An 11,390-nucleotide genomic window follows, 5' to 3' on the forward strand; every position below is an offset into this window, starting at 1 on the left:
TGGGGCCTCTCCTCCAACAACTGGGGAGCAGATCCTGCCCTGGACAGGGCTGTGAAAATCACAGAGCAAAGACGAGACCCTGCTCAACATCCTGACGAGCTCTGGTCACACTACCAGTCATGACCCCATCAGGCAATGATGGCCAGAGCTCACCAAGGAAAAATGTGGTAGGAACCCATACTCAAAAAGGCTCTTACGTTAAAAATCCTAGACTCATGCAGGCTACACATATATACACATCTGAATGCAAGTTCCAAAGAATAGCAAGGAGAGATAAGAAAGCCTTCCTCAGTGATCAATGAAAACAAACAGAGGAGAACAATAGAACGGGAAAGACTAGAGATCTCTTAAAGAAAATTAGAGATACCAAGGGAACATTTCATGCAAAGACGGGCTCAATAAAGGACAGAAATGGTATGGACCTAACAGAAGCAGAAGATATTAAGAAGACGTGGCAAGAATACACAGAAGAACTGTACAAAAAAGATCTTCATGACCCAGATAACCACGATGGTGTCATCACTCACCTAGAGCCAGACATCCTGGAGTGCAGAGTCAAGTGGGCCTTAGAAAGCATCACTACGAATAAAGCTAGTGGAGGTGATGGAATTCCAACTGAGCTATTTCAAATCCTAAAAGATGATGCTGTGAAAGTGCTGCACTCATTATGCCAGCAAATTTGGAAAACTCAGCAGTGGCCACAGGACTGGAAAAGGTCAGTTTTCATTCCAATCCCAAAGAAAGGCAATGCCAAAGAATGCTCAAACTACCACACAGTTTCACACACTAACAAAGTAATGTTCAAAATTCTCCAAACTAGGCTTCAACAGTATGTGAACCAAGAACTTCCAGATGTTCAAACTGGATTTAGAAAAGGCAGAGATCAAATTGCCAACATCTGTTGGATCATCCAAAGAGCTATAGAATTTCAGAAAAAAACATCTACTTCTGCTTCACTGACTACACAAAAGTCTTTGACTGTGAGGATCACAACAATACTAAAGCAAAATCCAGTCAATCCTAAAGATAATCAGTCCTGAATATTCATTGGAAGGACTGATGCTGAAGCTGAAGCTCCAATACTTTGGCCACCTGATGCACAGAGCCAACTCATAAGAAAAGCCCATGATACTGGGAAAGATTGAAGGCAGGAGAAGGGGATGACAAAGGACAAGATGGTTGGATGGCAACACCAACTCAATGGACATGAGTTTGAGCAAACTCTGGGAGATGGTGAAGGACAGAGAAGCCTGGTGTGCTGTAGTCCATGGGGTCGCAAAGGGTCAGACATGATTGAGCGACTGAACAACAACAACAAAAGGCTACAAAGGGACACTTTTATATAAAAACAGCATTTCGAGACCACAGTAGATAACTGTCTTTCAATTCATAGTGTTAGAGAAATGCAGAAGCAGAGGCACACTCCCAATTAAAAGAACAAGAGAAACTTCCTGTAAGAGTGAAGAATGAAACAGATCTCTCCAGCACCGTAGATCCCTAGTTCAAAAAAGGACATAATAAAAATACTGAAGGAATTAGAAAGGCTATTGATAGAAATCCAGACCACTGTCACAAGGAACTAGAAACTGTAAAGAGGAGCCAATTAGAAAATGCATTTGCTGAGATGAAGCCAAGTTGCAGTCAATAAATAGCAAATGAAATAATGCAGAAGAAAAAGTAAGTGGTCTGGCAAATAGAATAATGGAAATCACTCAATGAGAATACCAGACATAAAGACAAATTAAAAAGAAAAATGAAAGCAATATACAAGACCTACGGGACAATACAAAATGAGTCGATCTATGTATAATAGGGATCCAAGGAGAAGAAGACAGACAAAATGGGATAAAAAATGTATTTCAAGAAACTATAACTTCCTTTGTGGGATGGGAGGCAAGATGGCCAAGTATCAACATGTTAGGTGGAATAGGAAAAAAAGAGTCCAAAATGGCAGTGGCTAAAAGGCAAAGAAAGGGAAAAGCCTGTGAAAATGGAACAAAAGAAAATCCAGGTACCAAAGTGAGACCCTCAGGTGAAACAAACACGCCCCCTTCCTGTGGCCAGCCCAATTTGCACAGGGCAGGCTCAGTCTGGGAGGAGACAAAACATAAAAAGAGGAAGCCAAGACAGATTGAGGTCTCTCCTTTGGGGTCAGCCCACCATCACACCTCGAGGGTGTACTATGCTTTGTTTGCTGAATAAAACTCAGAGCTGTAAACGAGCTGTAACAATGGTCCACCATTTCAAATCTTTACTGCGGTAAGACAGAACCAGGGAAATTATACACTCTCCAAACAAACAGAAGACCTTTGAGCTCACTCCTCTCATGACCATACCAAAATCACAATTAACTGCTAAACAGTCATCAATTAAAAAACGTTCAGTTCAGTTGCTCAGTCATGTCTGACTCTTTGCGACCCCATGGACTGCTGCACGCCAGGCCTCCCTGTCCCTCACTAACTCCTGGAGCCTACTCAAATTCACATCCATTGAGTCAGTGATGCCATCCAACCATCTCATCCTCTGTCGTCCCCTTCTCCTCCTGCCTTCAATCTTTCCTAGCATCAGGGTCTTTTCAAATGAGTCAGTCCTTTGCATCAGGTGGCCAAAGTATTAGAGTTTCAGCTTCAACATCAGTCCTTCCAATAAACATTCAGGACTGATTTCCTTTAGGATGGACTGGTTGGATCTCCTTGCAGTCCAAGGGACTCTCAAGAGTCTTCTCCAACACCACAGTTCAAAAGCATCAATTCTTTGGCGCTCAGCTTTTTTATAGTCCAACTCTCACATCCATACGTGACTACTGAAAAAACCATAGCCTTGACTAGACGGACCTTTGTTGGCAAAGTAATGTCTCTGCTTTTTAATAGGCTGTCTAGGTTGGTCATAACTTTTCTTCCAAGGAGTGTCTTTTAATTTCATGGCTTCAGTCACCATCTGCAGTGATTTTGGAGCCCAGAAAAATAAAGTCAGCCACTGTTTCCCCATCTATTTCCCATGAAGTGATGGGACCAGATGCCATGATCTTCGTTTTCTGAATGTTGAGCTTTAAGCCAACTTTTTCACTCTCCTCTTTCACCCAAGATGGACAGGTCATGGTGGAGAGTTCTGACAAAATGTGGTTCACTGGAGAAGGGAATGGCAAACCACTTCAGTATTCTTGCCTTGAGAACCCCATGAACAGTATGAAAAGGCAAAAAGATAGGACACTGAAAGATGAACTCCCCAGGTAGGTAGGTTCCCAATATGCTACTGGAGATTAATGGAGAAATAATTCCAGAAAGAATGAAGAGATGGAGCCAAAGCAAAAACAAGACCCAGTTGTGAATGTGACTGGTGATGAAAGCAAGGTCTGATGCTATAAAGAGCAATACTGCATAGGAACCTGTAATGTTAGGTCCATGAATCAAGGCAAACTGGAAGTGGTCTAACAGGAGATGGCAAGAGTGAACGTCGACATTTTAGCAATCAGTGAACTAAAGTGGACTGGAATGGGTGAATTTAACTCAGATGACCATTATATCTACTACTGCAGGCAGGAATCTCTCAGAAGAAATGGAGTAGCCATCATACTCAACAAAAGAGTCCAAGACGCAGTATTTGGATGCAATCTCAAGAACGACTTGAATGATCTCTATTTGTTTCCAAGGCAAACCATTCAATTTCACAGTAATCCAAGTCTAAGCCCCAACCAGTAACGCTGAAGAAGCTGAAGTTGAACAGTTCTATGAAGACCTACAAGACCTTCTGGAATTAACACCCAAAAAAGATGTCCTTTTCATTATAGGGGACTGGAATGCAAAAGTAGGAAGTCAAGAAACACCTGGAGTAACAGGCAAATTTGGCCTTGGAGTACAAAATGAAGCAGGGCAAAGGCTAACAGGGTTTTGCCAAGAGAATGCACTGGTCATAGCAAACACCCTCTTCCAATAACACAAGAGAAAACTCTACACATGGACATCGCCAGATGGTCAATACCAAAATCAGATTGATTATATTCTTTGCAGCCAAAGGTGGAGAAGCTCTCTACAGTCAGCAAAAACAAGACCGGGAGTTGACTGTGGCTCAGATTATGAACTCCTTATTGCCAAATTCAGACTTAAACTGAAGAAAGTAGGGAAAACCACTAGATCATTCAGGTATGACCTAAATCAAATCCTTTATGATTATATAGTGGAAGTGAGAAATAGATTTAAGGGACGAGATCTAATAGAGTGTCTGATGAACTATGGATGGAGGTTTATGACATTGTACAGGATACAAGGATCAAGATCATCCCCAAGAAAAAGAAATGCAAAAAACCAAAATGGCTGTTTGAGGAAGCCTTACAAATAGCTAATGAAAAGAAGAGAAGTGAAAGGCAAAGGAGAAAAGGAAAGACATAAACATCTGAATGCAGAGTTCCAAAGAATAGCAAGGAGAGATAAAAAAGCCTTCTTTAGTGATCAGTGCAAAGAAATAGAGGAAAGCAATAGAATGGGAAAGATTAGAGATGTCTTCAAGAAAATTAGAGATACATTTCATGCAAAGATGGGCTCAAGAAAAAACACTAGAATCTATCAACAAAGATATTGTACATCCAAAGACATAAAGAATAAACCACAATGATATGGTAGGAGGGGCACATACACAATATAATCAAATCCCACATCCCCTGGATGGGTGACCTACAAATGGGAATAATTACATCATAGAAGTTCCCCCACAGAAATGAGAGTTCTGAGTTTGATGTCAGGCTACCCAGCCTGGGGGCTCAGCATTGGGAGGAGGCACCCCCAGAGCATCTGGCTTTGAAGGCCAATGAGGCTTGACTGCAGAAGTGCCACAGGAATGGGGGAAACAGAGACTCCACTCTTGAAGGAGACACAGAAGTTCTCATGTGTACCAGGAAGCAGGGCAAAAGCTTCATAGGAGTCTGGGCCAGACCTACCTGCTACTCTTGGGAGGTGCCCTGGGTAGCTGGGAGGACCTGTTGTGGCTCACCCTGGGGACACAGAAACTGCTGGCAGAGATTATGGGAGTATTCATCTGCATAAATTCTCGCTGGAGGCTGACATCTTACTTGGGTCATTAGAACCAAGACCTGGCCCTACTGCCACAGGCTCCAGGGATGCCTCAGGCCAAACAAAAATCAGGGTGGGAACACATCCACACCCATTAGCAGACAAGCTGCCTAAACACCTCCTAAGCCCATAGCCACCTCTAGACATGCCCCTTGACATGGCCTTGCCCAGAGGGCCCAGACTCAGCTCCACCCACCAGTGGGCAGGCAAGAGCCCCTCAACCCAGGAAGCCTGCACAGCCTTTAGATCAACCTCATTCACCAGGGTGCACCAGAGGCAAAAATCTACAAGCCTGCAGCCTGTGAAACTGAGTCTGCAAACAAAGGCCAGCACCTACTCTGGGGCCAGCCAGTCCCTAGCCCTTGGGTGACAAGAGGGGAGTGTATTGCTGGGACACATAAGACTTCCCCTAGAGAGGGACACTTCTCCAAGGCTGAGAAACAAAACATACCACATCATGAAAATACAAATAGTTATTTAGGCAAAACTTAGATGGGACAGGAATATGTTCCAGATGAAGGAACAAGATAAAATCCCAGAAGATCAACTGAACGGCATGGAGACAGGCGATCTACCTGGAAAAGGAAATCCACACAAGAAAGAGTTCAGAGTAACGATCATAAAAATGTTCAAAGAACTTAGGAAAACAAAGGATACGAGAAGTAACAAAGTGAGAAGTTACATGTAGTTTTTAACAAAAAGAAAATATTAACATCCAAACAGAGGTGAAGAATAAAATACATGAAATGAAAAAATACACAGAAGGAATCAATAGAAGAATAAATGAAGTATAAGCATGGATCAGTGAGCTGGAAGACACAGCAGTGGAAATCACTGCAGTAGAACATAATATAGAAAAAAGAATCAAGGGATCATGATCTGCTGCCACCTCCCTCCTGGAGCAGTTGTGAACTGCTGCCTCCATCTGCCCAAACCCCAGGAACAGGCACAAAGTGCTGTCTCTGCCCACCTGGACTCCACAAGTGGCTGTGAGCTGCCTCCACTCCCATCACGTGCTCCAGGGGTCCCCGAGCCTCCACCACCACTGAGCACTTCAAGACCAGGCATGGACTGCCACTTGTGCATACCCTGTCAAGTGCATACAGATCAGCACACGCTGAGCAAAGAGGCGATAGGCATCTCTGCTAAAAACAACCCTGGCACCAAATGTATTAAACTCAGACAAGTTACACGGTGATGCCGCCACATACAAAGGCCTCAGTAGATAACTGTTTCTTCTAAACTCAGAAGGTAAGAGATGTATAAATAAAATAAAGAAGCTGAGAAACCACTCCCAGTTAAAAGACCATGAGAACTACCCTGAAGGCCAAACAAGGCAACAGACCTCTTCTAACAGACACCGACTTAAGAAAGGATATAATGAAAATGGTGCAATGATGAAGAATCTGTCTGCAAATGGAGGAGACACAAGAAGATACAAGTTCGATTCCAGGGTTGGGAAGATACCCTGAAGTAGGAAGTGGCAACCCACTCCAGTATTCTCGCCTGGAAATTGCCATGGTCAGAGAAGTCTGGCAGCCTATAGTCCATGGGATTGCAAAGAGTTGGACACAGCTGAGTGACCGAGCACACACACAGTGAGAATATTTAAGGGATTAAGAAAGGCTATTGACAGAAATGCAGAGTACTGTAAAAAGGAACTAGAAACTACAAAGAGGAACCAAGAAAAAATAGAAAACTCATTTGCAGAGACAGGAACTGCAGATGAATGAACAGCAGAATAAGTAATTCAGAAGAACAAATAAGTGACCTGGAAGAAAGAATAATGGAAATCACCAAATCAGGACAGCAGAAAAGCCAAAAAAAAAAAAGCAATATAAGACACCTGTGGGATAGTAAAAAGTGAACCAATCTACTCACAGCAGTGATTCCAGAACAGGCAGAAAGATAAAAGGAAATGGAAAATATATTTGAAGTAATTATGGTGGAAAGCTTCCCAAATCTAAAGGAAATAGTACACCGGTACAGAGGGTTCCAAACAAGATGAACCCAGGCAGGCCTACGCCAAGACATATGTTAATAAATGGCAAAAGTTAAGGATAAAGAGGATTCTAAAGGCAGCAAGATAAAAATAAAGAGCTAATTACAAGGGAACCCCCCATAAGGCTATCAGCTTATTTCTCTACAGAAACATTGCAGGTCAGAAAGGAGAGGCAAGATATATTCAAAGTTATGAAAGGGAAAAATATACAATATAGGATACTCTACCGAGCAAGATTATCATTCAGAATAGGAGAGAGAAAAAAATGCTCCAACAAGAAAAAACTAAAGGAATACAGTAACACTAAATCTATCTTAAAGGAAATATTGAAAGCTCTTCTCTAAATAGAAAAGGAGTAAGGATGTATAGGGAAGATAAAAATCTCAATTAAAAAGTAAATCACTTAATAAGCCAGTACACAGATCTTTAAAAAAGCAAAAATATTCTGTGAAACTGTTAATAACCACCATGGACAGCAAAAGGATAAACATGAAAATCCAAAAGAGGACATCAAAACCATGAAATGTGGGGAAGGAATAAAATACAGATTCCCCCCACCCCAAATCTGTTTGAGCCTATATGACTACCAGTTTAAGGTACGTACATACAGGAAGGGGGTAACATACTTGAAAATAGGGTAACCATAAATCAAAAACAGACAATACATTCACAAAAACCTAAAAGAAAAGAATGTAAGTATAACACAAAGAAGATCATCAAATCACGAAAGAAACACAAAAAGAAAAGGAAGTGATAAAATAAGAAACATAAAATGAATGGGAAAACAAGGTATAACATGGCAATAAATACAAATTTATCAACAATTACCTTAAGTTTCAATGGACTAAATGGTCCAATCAAAAGACACAACAGCTGCAAATGGAAGAAAACAGCAAGAGCCTATATTATGCTGTCTACAAAAGATCCACCTTAGGGCAAAGGACTCACATAGATTGAAAGTGAGGGGATGAAAACCCATATTCCAGGCAAACAGAGAACACAAGAAAGTAGGGGTCATAATACTCATTTCAGAAAAAAACAGACCTAAAAACAAAGACCATGAAGAAAGATAAAGAAGGTCAGTATATAATGATAAAAGGAAGATTTTACATGTGTCAGCAAACATGCACCCAATATCAGTTCAGTTCAGTCGCTCAGTCGTGTCTGACTCTTTGCGACCCCATGAATCGTAGCACGCCAGGCCTCCCTGTCCATCACCAACTCCCGGAGTTCACTCAGACTCATGTCCATCGAGTCAGTGATGCCATCCAGCCACTTCATCCTCTGTCGTCCCCTTCTCCTCCTGCCCCCAATCCCTCCCAGCATCAGGGTCTTTTCCAATGAGTCAACTCTTCGCATGAGGTGGCCAAAGTACTGGAGTTTCAGCTTTAGCATCATTCCTTCCAAAGAAATCCCAGGGCTGATCTCCTTCAGGATGGACTGCTTGGATCTCCCTGAAGTCCAAGGGACTCTCAAGAGTCTTCTCCAACACCAAGGTTCAAAAGCATCAATTCTTCGGCGCTCGGCCTTCTTCACAGTCCAACTCTCACATCCATACATGACCACAGGAAAAACCATAGCCTTGACTAGACAGACCTTTGTTGGCAAAGTAATGTCTCTGCTTTTGAATATGCTATCTAGGTTGGTCATAACTTTCCTTCCAAGGAGTAAGCGTCTTTTAATTTCATGGCTGCAGTCACCATCTGCAGTGATTTTGGAGCCCCCAAAAATAAAGTCTGACACTGTTTCCGCTGTTTCCCCATCTATTTCCCATGAAGTGGTGGGACCGGATGCCATGATCTTCGTTTTCTGAATGTTGAGCTTTAAGCCAACTTTTGCACTCTCCACTTTCACTTTCATCAAGAGGCTTTTGAGTTCCTCTTCCCTTTCTGCCATAAGGGTGGTGTCATCTGCATATCTGAGGTTATTGATATTTCTCCCGGTGATCTTGATTCCAGCTTGTGTTTCTTCCAGCCCAGCTTTTCTCATAATGTACTCTGCATATAAGTTAAATAAACAGGGTGACAATATACAGCCTTGACGAACTCCTTTTCCTATTTGGAACCAGTCTGTTGTTCCATGTCCAGTTCTAACTGTTGCTTCCTGACCTACATACAAATTTCTCAAGAGGCAGAGCAGGTGGTCTGGTAGTCCCATCTCTTTCAGAATTTCCCTCAGTTTATTGTGATCCACACAGTCAAAGGCTTTGGCATAGTCAATAAAGCAGAAATAGATGTTTTTCTGGAACTCTCTTGCTTTTTCCATGATCCAGCAGATGTTGGCAATTTGATCTCTGGTTCCTCTGCCTTTTCTAAAACCAGCTTGAACATCAGGAAGTTCATGGTTCACATATTGCTGAAGCCTGGCTTGGAGAATTTTGAGCATTACTTTACTAGCGTGTGAGATGAGTGCAATTGTGCAGTAGTTTGAGCATTCTTTGGCATTGCCTTTCTTTGGGATTGGAATGAAAACTGACCTTTTCCAGTCCTGTGGCCCCTGCTGAGTTTTCCACATTTGCTGGCATATTGAGTGCAGCACTTTCACAGCATCATCTTTCAGGATTTGGAATAGCTCAACTGGAATTCCATCACCTCCACTAGCTTTGTTCGTAGTGATGCTTTCTAAGGCCCACTTGGCTTCACATTCCAGGATGTCTGGCCCTAGGTCAGTGAGCACACCATCGTGATTATCTGGGTCGTGAAGGTCTTTTTTGTACAGTTCTTCTGTGTATTCTTGCCATCTCTTCTTAATATCTTCTGCTTCTGTTAGGTCCATACCATTTCTGTCCTTTATCGAGCTCGTCTTTGCTTGAAATGTTCCTTTGGTATCTCTGATTTTCTTGAAGAGATCTCTAGTCTTTCCCATTCTGTTGTTTTCCTCTATGTCTTTGCATTGATTGCTGAAGAAGGCCTTCTTATCTCTTCTTGCTGTTCTTTGGAACTCTGCATTCAGATGCTTATGTCTTTCCTTTTCTCCTTTGCTTTTTGCTTCTCTTCTTTTCACAGCTATTTGTAAGGCCTCCCCAGACAGCCATTTTGTTTTTTTGCATTTCTTTTCCATGGGGATGGTCTTGATCCCTGTCTCCTGTACAATGTCACAAACCTCATTCCATAGTTCATCAGGCACTCTATCTATCAGATCTAGGCCCTTAAATCTATTTCTCCCTTCCACTGTATAATCATGAGGGATTTGATTTAGGTCATACCTGAATGGTCTAGAAACATACAATTGACCAAAACTGAACCAAGAAGCAGCAGACACTTTGAACAGACTGATCACTAAAAGTGAAATAGAATTTGTAACTTAAAATCATACTGCAAACAAAAATCCTAGGCCAAATGGCTTCACAGGTCTACCAAACATACAAACTTTTACTGACCCTTCTCAAACTCTTCCAAAAAACTGAAGAAGAGAGAACACTCCCAACAACATTCTATTAATATGAAGCCATCACCACCCTGATATCAAAACCAGATAAAGACACCATGAAAAAAGAAAATTACATTCTTTGATGAATATAGATGCAAAAATTCTCAACAAAATATTAGCAAATCAAATCCAACAATGCATAAAAGTGATCATATACCATGACCAAATGTAATTCATCCCAAGATCACAATGATGATTCAGCATACACAAATCAACCAACATGATTCACCATACATATAAAAGACAAAAAGCACATGTTTATCCCAATAGATGCAGATAAAGCATTTGACAACATTCAACATTCATGCATGATTAAAAAAAGTCTTACCAAAGTAAGTATAGCAGGAATACATCTTATATAATACATGCTATTTGTGACAAACTCACAATCAATATAATACTAAATGGTGAAAAGCTAAGACTCCCTGCTCAAATCTGGAACAATGCAAGGATGCCCACTCTCAACTCTACTCAACATAGTGTTGGAAAGTCAGCCACAGCAATCACGTGAGAGAAAGAAAGAAAAGATATCAACATTGAAAGGGAAGAGGTAAAATCTCATTATGTGCAGATGGTATGATAGTACACATGCAAAACCCTAAAGACACCTAACAAAAGCTCCTGGAACCGGTAAATCCAGCAAGGCAGCAGGGTACAAGATCAATATACAGAAACTGGATGTACTTTTTACATCAAACAATGAAGTATCAGAAAAGGAATGTAAAAAAATAACAACTTTTAAATCATACTGTAAAAATTAAAATACTTAGGAACAAACCTGACAAAAGAGATTGAAGGTTTATATGTTGAAAAGTATAAAACATTAATAAAGGGCATAGAAGATGGCTCACAGAAATGGAAAGACACTCCACGCTCTTCTTTGCTCTTATTTGATT

The sequence above is a fragment of the Bos taurus genome, chromosome 22 (genome assembly GCF_002263795.3).
Source record: "Bos taurus isolate L1 Dominette 01449 registration number 42190680 breed Hereford chromosome 22, ARS-UCD2.0, whole genome shotgun sequence".
Taxonomy (NCBI): Eukaryota; Metazoa; Chordata; class Mammalia; order Artiodactyla; family Bovidae; genus Bos; species Bos taurus.